Below are 12,164 nucleotides of genomic sequence, written 5' to 3' on the forward strand. Positions count from 1 at the left end.
CCAGAAGCTTACAAAACAATATACGACAAACAAATTATATCAAATATTATCAATGAAACAGATTGGCAACATTTTTATGAAATTACAGATCCGAATAGTGCAGCTAATTTTCTAACACTCACAATAAGTAGAGCTATCGAAAGAAGTCAATGTTTAAAAAGAATACCCAATCGTAAACGCCCTTTGAAGCCTTGGATTACACGAGGACTAATTAAAAGCATAAGAATAAGAAACAAATTACACGCTAAAACTAAAAAATCACCGTGCGATGAAGAAATCATAAAAAAATATAGAAATTATAGAAACTTATGTAACAAACTAATTAAGACAGCAAAGAATACTTACTATAAACACAAACTTGAACAGCAGACTGGCAATATAAAAGAAACTTGGAAAATTATCAAAGAAGCATGCCATATTACCAAAATTAACAACAATTGTACAAACTTACTAAGTATTAACCCTTGCCCTACCAAATCTCTTAATGCTGTTAATCAATACTTTGTCTCAATCGGATCAGCTCTAGCCAATGAAAGTCTCAAGAAACTCAACAAATCAGAAGTCGAACTAGCTATTCTAGCCAGAGACAATGATAGTCCAACCAATTCATTTGCATTTACACCCACAGATAAATATGAGGTAAGCACTATCATCACTGGTCTCAAAAATACGAATGCTTCGGGACATGACAATATACCCACACCTATAATTCAGACTTTCAAAGATATTCTTTCGGAACCTATAGCCCACTTGTGTAACTTAAGCCTCTCAAGCGGAAAATTTCCTGATGTATTCAAGAAAGCCATAGTTTGCCCAATATATAAAACCGGGGACAAAGCTCTTCCTTCAAACTATAGACCAATATCATTGCTTTGCACCCTTTCCAAAATACTAGAAAAATGCGTCAATAAAAGACTCATGAGATACCTGGAGTCACATAAATTACTTCACTCTAACCAATTTGGCTTCAGAAGCGCCAAGTCTACTGAAGACGCAACCTTACGAGTAACATCAATGGTCACCTCGTATCTTGACTCGAATAAGAAATGTATTGGGGTCTTTCTTGATTAACAGAAAGCCTTTGACACAGTTTCTATACCTATTCTGCTAAGTAGGCTGGAAAATGTAGGTGTTAGAGGTATTGCCAAAGACTGGTTCCAAAGCTATCTTAGCGATAGAACCCAAAGAGTAAGAGTTGACAACAATCTTAGTGCAGAGTATAAGTGTACGTACGGAGTACCGCAGGGCAGTACGTTAGGACCTACTCTGTTCTTGATTTATGTCAACGAATTATGTAAACTCAATATTGGATGTGGACAAGTTACTATGTTTGCTGATGACACTGTTGTCCTCTTTAATGCAAAGACTTGGTCTGAAGCCATTGATAGAACTGAAAATGGACTTCGATGCATAAGCAAATGGTTAGAAAACAGTCTATTGACTTTAAATACGGGGAAAACTAATTATATTTGCTTTAGCAAAACCTCATCTATGCAGCCAAGGGGGAACGTCAATGTTAAATTACATATCTTTCCATGTAACCGCCATAACAAATCTAGCGTATGCTCTTGCCCAATACTGAATAGGACCGTCAATATGAAATACCTGGGTATCTGGATTGATGAGAAACTAAACTGGAAAGAACAAATTATTAGCACGTCGAGCAGGCTCAGACAACTTATAGTTATTTTTAAAACCCTAAGAGACATTGCAACCCAAGAGTTAATTATTAGAACATACAAAGCACTGGGTGAATGTGTGATCTCATATTGTATTGTTAACTGGGGTGGAGCTGCGAAAACATACATGATACAAGTAGAACGTGCGCTTAGAGCTCTGCTCAAAGTATCGCTCAAACTACCGTTCCAATTTCCAACATCGCTGCTATTCAAGAGGGCTAATGTATTGAGTGTTCGTAAGATTTTTGTGCTTCAAATAATTAAACGGTTTCACCGCACTGAGGTACCGAAAAATAATAATCCCTTGAATACTAAAAGAACCTATCGTGTACCAGTACCTTACACTAAGACTCGTTTTGCACAAAGGCAGTTTTATTATCTAGCACCCATTCTTTATAATCGTTTCAGTTTATATATTAAAAATGCTTTTGCTCTCACTAATCATAAAATATTACAAAAACTAAAAGAATGGCTTTTACCACTCGATTATTCTGAAATAGAGCACCTTTTAATGCCCACATATACAAAATAATTACCAAATATACCTATAAATTATTTTATTTTATTTTTTTATTTTCTTTAATTTTATTTATCTACCTATAATGATAAGTTTAAAATATGTTTTTTTTTTTTTTTTTTAACTATATCAGCTTTCTTTTATGTTTTAAAAACGACATTGGAACACATTCACACACATACATACGCACATACAAACACACACACACACACACACACACACACACACACACACACACACACACACACTACTTGCACTACGTCTTCAAAATACACTTTTTTTAGGGTTCCGTAGCCAAAATGGCAAAAACGGAACCCTTATAGTTTCGTCATGTCCGTCTGTCCGTCTGTCCGTCTGTCCGTCTGTCACAGCCGATTTACTCGGAAACTATAAGTACTACAGTGATGAAATTTGATGGGAATATGTGTTGTATGAACCGCTACAAAAATATGACACTAAATAGTAAAAAAAAGAATTGGGGGTGGGGCCCCCCATACATGTAACTGAGGGATGAAATTTTTTTTTTCGATGTACATACCCGTGTGGGGTATCAATGGAAAGGTCTTTTAAAATGATATAAAGTTTTCTAAAAAACATTTTTCTTAAAGTGAACGGTTTTTGAGATATCAGCTCTCAAAGTCGTAAAAAGTATGTCCCCCCCCCTCTATTTTTATAACTACGGGGTATAAAATTCTAAAAAAAATAGAGGTGATGCATGCTAATTAACTCTTTCAACGATTTTTGGTTTGATCAAAGTATCTCTTATAGTTTTTGAGATAGGTTGATTTAACTGTAATTTATTATATTTGCTGCTACGGAACCCTTTGTGCGCGAGCCCGACTCGCACTTGGCCGGTTTTTTTAATCTTTAATTACTTCGTTTATTATAAATGATACTAATCAAATAATTATTTTAATTGTATTAATTATTTTAATTGTATTAATTATTTAATTGCTAAACAGTAAATATTGTGGAACTAAATATTATGTTATGAAATGTAAATTGTTTTAAATATTTTAACTAATTTATTAATTTTTTTTTTAAATATTATGATTTATAAATTTTCTTCTTGTGTCAACTTTAAGTAAAATTTTCTTTGTAACTAATTACTATTTTAATGTATTTTATTGAACTATTCTAATGTATTGTATCGGGAAGGCACAGACTCCTGAAACACAGCGAAAGCTATATTGGGAGTCTGGGGTCTATATTTTGATGTAAGGAACCTTGTTCAATAAATGATTTTTATTTATTTATTTTATTTTTATTCTTTAGGCTGACGAATTTGCATGGTTCATTTAGTGAAAATATAAACAGAAAATATTATGGATTCTTTGAAATATATTTCCGGAATATAAATCTACATTTTTGAATGTAGATTTATATTATTTAATGTAAGTATATTGAACATAATTTCTCAAATGCTTTTATAAAGTACTAGAGGTCCGCCCTGGCTTCACCCGTGGTACCTACATATTATTTCGCAATAAAAGGTAGCCTATGTCCTTTCTCGGGTATCAAAATATCTTCATACTAAATTTCATGCAAATTGGTTCCGTAGTTTAGGCGTGATTGAGTAACAGACAGACAGACAGAGTTACTTTCGCACACAGTCGCATTTATAATATTAGTATGGATTTGCTGCAATATTTAATTCAATGCGATCCTACCACAAACCGATATTAGGTCCATTCGCACACTAGTAATCGATTCTCTAACCGCAGTAAATAACCAGAGTTATGTTAGAATTATTCGATATTTATCGTATATTATTAGCTTCATTTTAAGATACATACCAATAGCTATCTTAGTTAAATAAGTAAGAGCTAATATACCCATAGGTAGATTATATCATTTACTAGCTGCGCTCCGCGTTTCACCCGCGTGGCTCCGCTCCTATTGGTCTTATTGTGATATATTATGTAGCCTATAATCTTCCTCGATAAATGGGCAATCTAACACCGAAATAATTTTTCAAATCAGACTGGTAGTTCCTGAGATTAGCGCGTTCTAACAAACCAACAAACAAACTCTTCAGCTTTATAATATTAAAGTATAGACACAGTATTACGTGGTATTACAATATTAACTGTGGTATAGATATGCAAATATAGGTAACCTATATCCTGTACCTATACCTGTACACTACCTACAATAGCTGTAGGTCTCTTTTTCATCGTATGCTATCCTTCCTGTGCACGGAGCAGATGAATTCACATCTGTTTCATTGATCGATTTTATTAGTCCGAACAATTAGAGACCCCTTTCTACGATGCGATGGTACCATTTCAATAAATTCAGATAACAATTATTAATAATCTTCAATTATAAATATTTTTAAAGAATACATACTGTTTAATCTGAATATAATATTATGTCGTAATATAATAAAAAACAATGGTCGTAAACTTGATTCGTCCTAAATGGTCCTAAGAATAATTTGTGTTAATTTTAGCGAATAGAGACATGAGCTTCGTGGAATTGAAAATAAATAGGTAGGTAATATCTTATACCGTGAACGTGTCGAAGAAAATACCTAAATAGTAAATACTTATCTAGGCGTGATGTTACACTATTATGAAATAGGTAGGTATTACTGCGATTAACTACTTTAACCCTTAAATTGTCACCCCTAGATAACTTGTGTTTATAATGTCCAAATTTGGAGGATGTGTTGGAATTAGGATAGAAAAGAGGAAAATGAAAAAAAAAATTAAAAATTTTAATTTTTTCTTTTGTTTTCACTATGTCACATAAAACGGACACTGCCAATTATATGTACATGTTTGAACCGTCACATTTAACGGACATTGCACATTATTCCTGCAACCGTGGTACATGAATACAATGCACATTTTCAACTCTGTAATTCAAAATTATTATCAAATTATAATTATGGACGATCTAGAATAAGCTTTTCAAACATCTGTCTAAAAATGTTGGTTAAATCTTTAACGATATCGTTAAAAATAATGGAATTTAAAAAACGACACTACCAAAAATCACAGCCTAAGAATATGCTAAGAATTGGAATAGAAATAGTATTACATAGCCTGAGAACTTATCTAATACACCAAGAAAGTCCTCTTCCCATTCCTTATATTGTACAGATTGAAATGTGTTTGCTTTATCGTATGCAAAGAAGTCGTATACCATGCCTGAAGTATACCAAAACAAACAGTAAATTTAAATCGCTTTTTTTGGATTCTTTGGCATATATTATATCCATTTTCTGCCAGTTTTTTAATTTGTAAGGTATTTATTATATATATTTATTTAAATTTTCAAACATTGGGTGGTATTTCTGGTAAGTAACATGATGCTGTGGCTGAAGAACTAGTGAGAAGTAGGAAAGATTCATCTCGCACCGCATGTAATGGCTGTAATTCTGCAGCAATAATATTTTGTTGATGGTAAAAATTCTGACTTTTTGGGTCTTCATTGTGTCTCAAATCAATATGTCGTATAATTCCGAAGGTATGGTGCTGGGGGTAAATGATTGACACTGTTATCATAGTGAAATCACTCCCGTAGGTCTACATTTCCTTCAAAATCGTCATCTCAACTCAACGCCAGACTTTTCAGCTTCCGCCAGAGGTAGTGAGGGAATTTTTTATTGATTGCCAAGTCATGCTCCTCTAAAACATATTAAAAATAGAGAAAAATATATCAAAATGATGACGTTGAAAATAGAGAGCCTTATTGGCAACGTCCGTTACATAGGACATGTGAAGAATACCCTAGTATATACTCCAAGTTGTCAACGTCCGTTTTATGGGACATCGTATATAAACTAAGATTTGTATTCCAAATATTGTAAAATATGTAAAAATTATGTCAAAATACTATACTTACAATCGTATTCTAACTAATAATATAACATTATAAGCAAAATAGCCAAAATACTTACAGTTATTATCAATTTTATCGGGAGAGTCAAGAGATCCGTTTTTTGCAATTTTCAAATGGTCACCATTCGCGACTGTACTTCGCTTTGGTAAAAAAACCTGCATGTACGCGAAGGACATAGCTAGTCCCTTCCCAATATACCGATTAGCTAAGCGTAGGTCTGCTATAACAGCGCCAGCATGTGTGTAAATACTATGTCCTTTAAAACGGACGAAATCAATTTAAGGGTTAACTAGGTACCCACGTCATTTGCATATGTGCGAAGGAGAAACAAACTATGAATCACGACAATAGCGTATGCAAAAAGTATTCTTATTGGAGTAAGCTTTGAATTAACTTTCAAATAACCCTGATTAGATATTAATTTAATGATTAAAAAAAATGTAAATATTACTTTAAAACTGTCTTTCTACTAATGTGTTTGAGCCGGTGGAAAAACGTGGGATCATCTTCACAGTTCACAAAGCGATTCTTACAAACAATCACGCGTGCATTCCATACCAAACCCATGGCTCGAAAACTCAATTAATGAAATTAACAAAAACAATTATTGGGCATATTGTGTTAGCTTTCAAAAGCATACCACCAAGCAGGACAAAACGTGTGGCGTTTCAGCAAAATAGAAGCCTTTAAAGTGAGTTCCGGCGACACATGCAACAATACACGTGTGACCGGCCACGCCATATGCAAGTGCGGCTTAAGGAGCGAGTACTCTCTTTGGGCCGGATCTAAGCAAGCCTTGCGGATTTACAGAGGCCCTGTGGCGTTTGGGGCCCCATTTGTGACTACTGAAGTTTGTATCCAGATGCAAAGGTTTTTGTGACCTGATCTTATTTGTAGATACTGTCAAATTTTTAAGCTATTGCATAGCTTCTATCGCGGGCCTTGAGCGCGGGGACCGAATCGAGAAATTCCGTAACGAAAAAACTCCAACGGACACGGAGGTGTGGCTTGAAGGCATGCTATGCAATAGCTTTACCGCGGCAGACCCGAGTGCCACACGTCTTTTTTTTGTTTTATTCTTTTACACTGCTGCCACAATTTTATTTATTTATTACAAGATGATCTAGCGTGTATTTTATGTATATTTCTAGTTGTAATATATTGCTATTTAACTAGATGATGTTGGTTGCACTTCCTACTTGTTCAACGTGTCTATATTTATATCCCTTTCTCTGTATATAATATTTAGTTCCGTGTAACAAGATTTTGATGGTGCTTCACGCATGGGCTGGGCCTAAAGTTCTCCCGAAAGTGCAAGCCGGCCCTGAGTATCTGTCTGCGGTCATGTTCTTATTGCACCCTTCACTAGCCGACAACGACGAGTACTTGTAGTATAGATTAATCAACATGTTATTGTAAAATAATACGATGTCACGCAACTTACATATACGCGAGGTTAAAAAATATTATGTAGTTTATAAGTAGACCTTAGCAGTGACTATGGAATAATCTGCAGATTGAATTACGTTTTTGTTTTGCGGCTATGGAATATCAAGTTATTTGCCAGCTAATTTTTCACTAAGAAATGTGAGTTCTATTTAAGTCTTCCATGAAGTCAAGCACATAATAAGCATATAATTCCTAATTCCTTCATGTTCAAAAGTGCTAACGTAATTTTTTCTAAACTATTTCTCATTAAATAAAACACTCGCTCTTATTTCATAAAGTTTTGAATAAAATACAAACACACTGCGTTTGAAACCCTAGCCTAGGCTTGCTAACGAACGTCCGCAGTGACTATTAAAAATTTAGCACAAAACCTTTTAGCACTGAGACTAACAAGGTGAAAAAGTGGGATGAAAAGCCGCGCTCTCGACGTTACCGGCATTGCAGTGTTTCAATGCAGTTTGCAGAGTCTGTGGTCAGCTTACCGCGGAATACAGATTATACACGCTTCAGAACATTTATTAACTGCTTTTCCATACTTAATTAATTGCATTCCTATATTTATTTAGTTTAAAGTAATTCAATTAATATGTACTTGTATTTTTTGTATCGTTTTTGGACGCCGTAGTTATATTTGAATAGAAAAATCATGAATTAACTCACAATAGGTGCTTGAAAAATTCTAGTTGTTGCACATAAAGAATACGAATCAATGCGTTATTCTTATATTTCCGTTTATTTGTCTCGCGTTTATTGAAAACGGCTGTAAAATTGTATTATAAAACCTGATATGTGCATCCGAGAAGGGCTTGCGTCTGGATATTATATATTAAATAAATCCACTTATCGTGACTACGTCTACTATTTTATTTGTAAGATTTATTATAAAAATTGCGTGTTCCGGTCTCAGTGAGACGCATGAATGGTCGTTTTTCACATGATTAACATTTGTTCGATGCGACACGATGTTATATTTATATATTGTTACAAATTTAAATTATGAACGCATTGGCCCCTCCGTTGTTGGTAGACATTAATTTAGCGCCTAATCACTGATGTTTTATTTTATAACAATTGGATTTAACTTATCATATTCAAGGACTGATAATTCGTAGCCATAAAATATATTTATGGCTACGAATAGAAATATTTTAAGTATGTGGATGTTAAACTTATTATGGAGTATGGACATCCGCATCTTTAAAAATATTTGGTTGAATTTTGGTACCTTTGAAATAACAGGAATTTGAGAGAGCACGGTCTGCATTGCGTCGCAATGATAATACATACCTATATGGTTAATTATTTATGTACATAATGAAAGCATTAGGTACCTAAAGAAAATGATGACGAGATGTACCTATTCCTTATTTACTTATTTCCGTATTTCTATAAATTTGCCTTATTATTGACTTATTTTACTTGAATTTTACTAGAAGCAAATACAGTAGTTTTCTTCGTTCTTTTAACTTCATTGTTTGGGATTACTTGTAGAAATATTTTTTCCGCTTCACAATGTCACCAAATCTTTCATGTTTTACATAAGCAATACCTGCCTACGATACATGCATAACATGAAGTCAATTCCTCCCTTTATGTAGCTTACAGCTTACTTAGTAACTATTTACTTATTTAGTAATCTGTGCCATAGCTTGGCATATTTAGGCCAGTGTATTGGGTACTTTAAAACCATGTTCGATACACAGTTAGCTTAAAAAATAACTGATACGAACTTTGGAATTTTTCCAGCGCTTTTATACGTATACCTAACACGAGATTCGAGAACACAGCCACTTAATATGAGAGAAACGTGTTAAAGCCTACACTTGACTCGACCGAGCTGACAACCTACTATTAGATATTAATTCTGAATAAAAGCATTGAAAATAGTTTTAAATCAAAAGTATGTCAAGTTTATTGCAGACGTTTATTATTGACGAACTAAATATAATGAACTTTATGCATCTTTGCTTTGCTTGCATCTATTTATAAATCGAGAATTAACAAAGACAACAAATCGATACCCATTGCTCACGCTGCTTTCCTTTCTTCGAAATGTAAGAAACTAAACACATAATAATTATTTAAAAGTAAAGAATACTTAGGTACTTACAAATAAACTATAATAGATAATTTATATAATAACAAGGTATCAAAAAATTTATGTCCTGGAATATCATGAATGAATATGAAGGTAACTAAGTACTATTTATAGATTACATTTTTTTCCGATTAAACTCATTTATGATAAGTTTTATTTCAGAAAAGTATAAGTACCCAATCAGTGGCGCGCAAATACGGCCCTGTTCGTCCGTAAGTACGTAGGCATTATTTTATGAAGGGCTGCGCTAGGCTAGACTGCTTTCACCGCCCAGGTGCGTGAATCGAGCGTCAACCTCATGTACTAGTGCATTCTTGTCTCTTGAACCGGACCCATTTTATAATCGAGCACTCTTTCGTTATTTTACCTGAGATTTTACAGGGACGTACAAATTTTTCTAGCTACGTCTATTTTAACATAAAATTAATAGTATGTACCCATTAGGTATCTATTTCAATGAATGAAAAAATTTCATTTTTTATCCATTTAGGTAGTTCAAAAATCTTAACCATTAAAATATCTAAGGAAACTAAATTATGTTCTTTAGAAAGAAGATCCTCATATTAAATTGTAAACGCAATACGCATATATCTACTTTTTTGTTTTCTCTGTAAAAAGTAATAAAAATAATTATTGTAGCAATTCGTATTAAAAATAATAATGATAATAGGTATGTTATCAGTTATCAGGTTTTATGTTGCATAACTACTGTCTACAGTCTACTACAGATTTCTTATTTTTTTAAGGTACCTATCTACATATAAAGCAGGTATCATCTCAGTTTTGGGATTATTAAAAAACTGTATATTATTGCTAGATATACTTAATTTATGGTTTTTTTTTTTTTTTTTTTATAATGAATAGGCAGACGTTTGACCACGATCCCACCTGATGGGAAGCGGCGATGTGGTCTACTTGGATGCACGTCTGCCTAGAAGAAGCCTGTTCACCCTCGATTTGAAAAGGCCCAGATTGTATTGTGCGGGAAATATGGAGCTAAGGAGAGAGTTCCATTCCTTAGCCGTTTTCATTAAGAAAGATGACTCGAAGCGACGTGTTCTAATAGGAGGGATATCTACAACATAAGGATGGAATCCCTCGCCACGTCTCGAATTGCGGTTGAGGAATGGAGATGAAGGGATAAGGTTGTGCAACCCGTACGCACACTCACCGAAATGTAACCTATAAAACACCGAAAGACATGCCACCTCACGACGATGCTCAAGGCTCAAGAGACGAGACTCGACTAATGAGGGGTTGTTTATTATACGTTTGGCACGTCTTTCGATCGAATCCAAAGCTCCAAGGTGGCATCTAGCTGCGCCTGCCCACAAGTGACTACAATATTCAACACAGGATCGGACTTGAGCTTGGTAGAGATTAAGAAGCTGCCTTGGTGTGAAATATTGTCTAACCTTGTTAAGGATTCCGAGCTTTTTAGCAGCTAGATGGGCCTTGGATTCGATAAACTGCCCGAAGTTGAGTGAGGACGTTAATGTAACACCAAGCAACTCCAGGCAGTCGGCTATTGGTAGAGATACACCGCGGAAAGTCGGAGTATTTGTGAAGGTGCTCCGTTTGGAAGAAAATAAGCACGCCTGGGTTTTTGAAGCATTAAAACCGACTAGATTGGCATCGCCCCAATCGGAGACAGCCCGAAGAGTTCGGTTCAAACGCTCCAACATGTCCTCCCGTAGTAATTCAGTTTCGGCCTTTGATGTGCGGGCACTGGATTTGTAACTCTCGACAATAGTGCTGTCATCTGCATAACTGAATATATTCGAAGCAATCATGTCATTTATATGAAGAAGAAACAGTGTTGCCGAGAGAACGGACCCCTGCGGAACGCCGGCATTGATGGACATTGTTTCTGACGAGGAACCATCTACAACAACACGAATCGACCGGTCCCGCAGAAAGTCAGCAATCCATGTAGTAAGGTTGCTTGGAATGCCGTAAGAAGGGAGCTTGCCTAGAAGGCTATCGTGCCAGACTCTATCGAACGCTTTAGAAATGTCCAAGGAGACCGCAAGTGCCTCCCCGTACTTCTCAACAGCTTCTCCTAAAAGATGCGTCACGTGCACTAAAAGATCGCCAGTAGATCTATTATGGCGGAAACCATACTGATGATCATTCAACAGATCATTGGTTTCGAGGTGCATGAGGAGCCGATTATTCAATATACGCTCCATAGTCTTACAGAGTATGGAGGTTATTGAAATCGGTCGGTAGTTGGTGGGGTCTGACCGACTGCCTTTCTTTGGGACAGGCTGCACATTAGCAAGCTTCCAGTTTTTAGGAACAACTCCAGTCGTTAACGAGAGGCGAAACAGACGTGTAAGAACAGGAGATAATTCTGGAGCACAAGTTTTTAAAACGACAGCTGGTATCCCGTCAGGTCCACTGGCTTTATTCTCATCGAGATGACGCAATGTTCTTAAAACTTCCTTGTTCGTGATGCGGATGTCAGGCATATGAACGCCACAATGTTGTACTTTGTAGTGAGGGTGGAACAATACTAGGTGGATTTAGACGAGAGTTGTTGGCAAATAATGAGGCAAAAACATCT

This window comes from Colias philodice, chromosome 5, assembly GCF_061535455.1.
Source record: "Colias philodice isolate Cphi_HAF_F1 chromosome 5, ilColPhil1 Martin Lab GWU primary, whole genome shotgun sequence".
Lineage (NCBI taxonomy): Eukaryota > Metazoa > Arthropoda > Insecta > Lepidoptera > Pieridae > Colias > Colias philodice.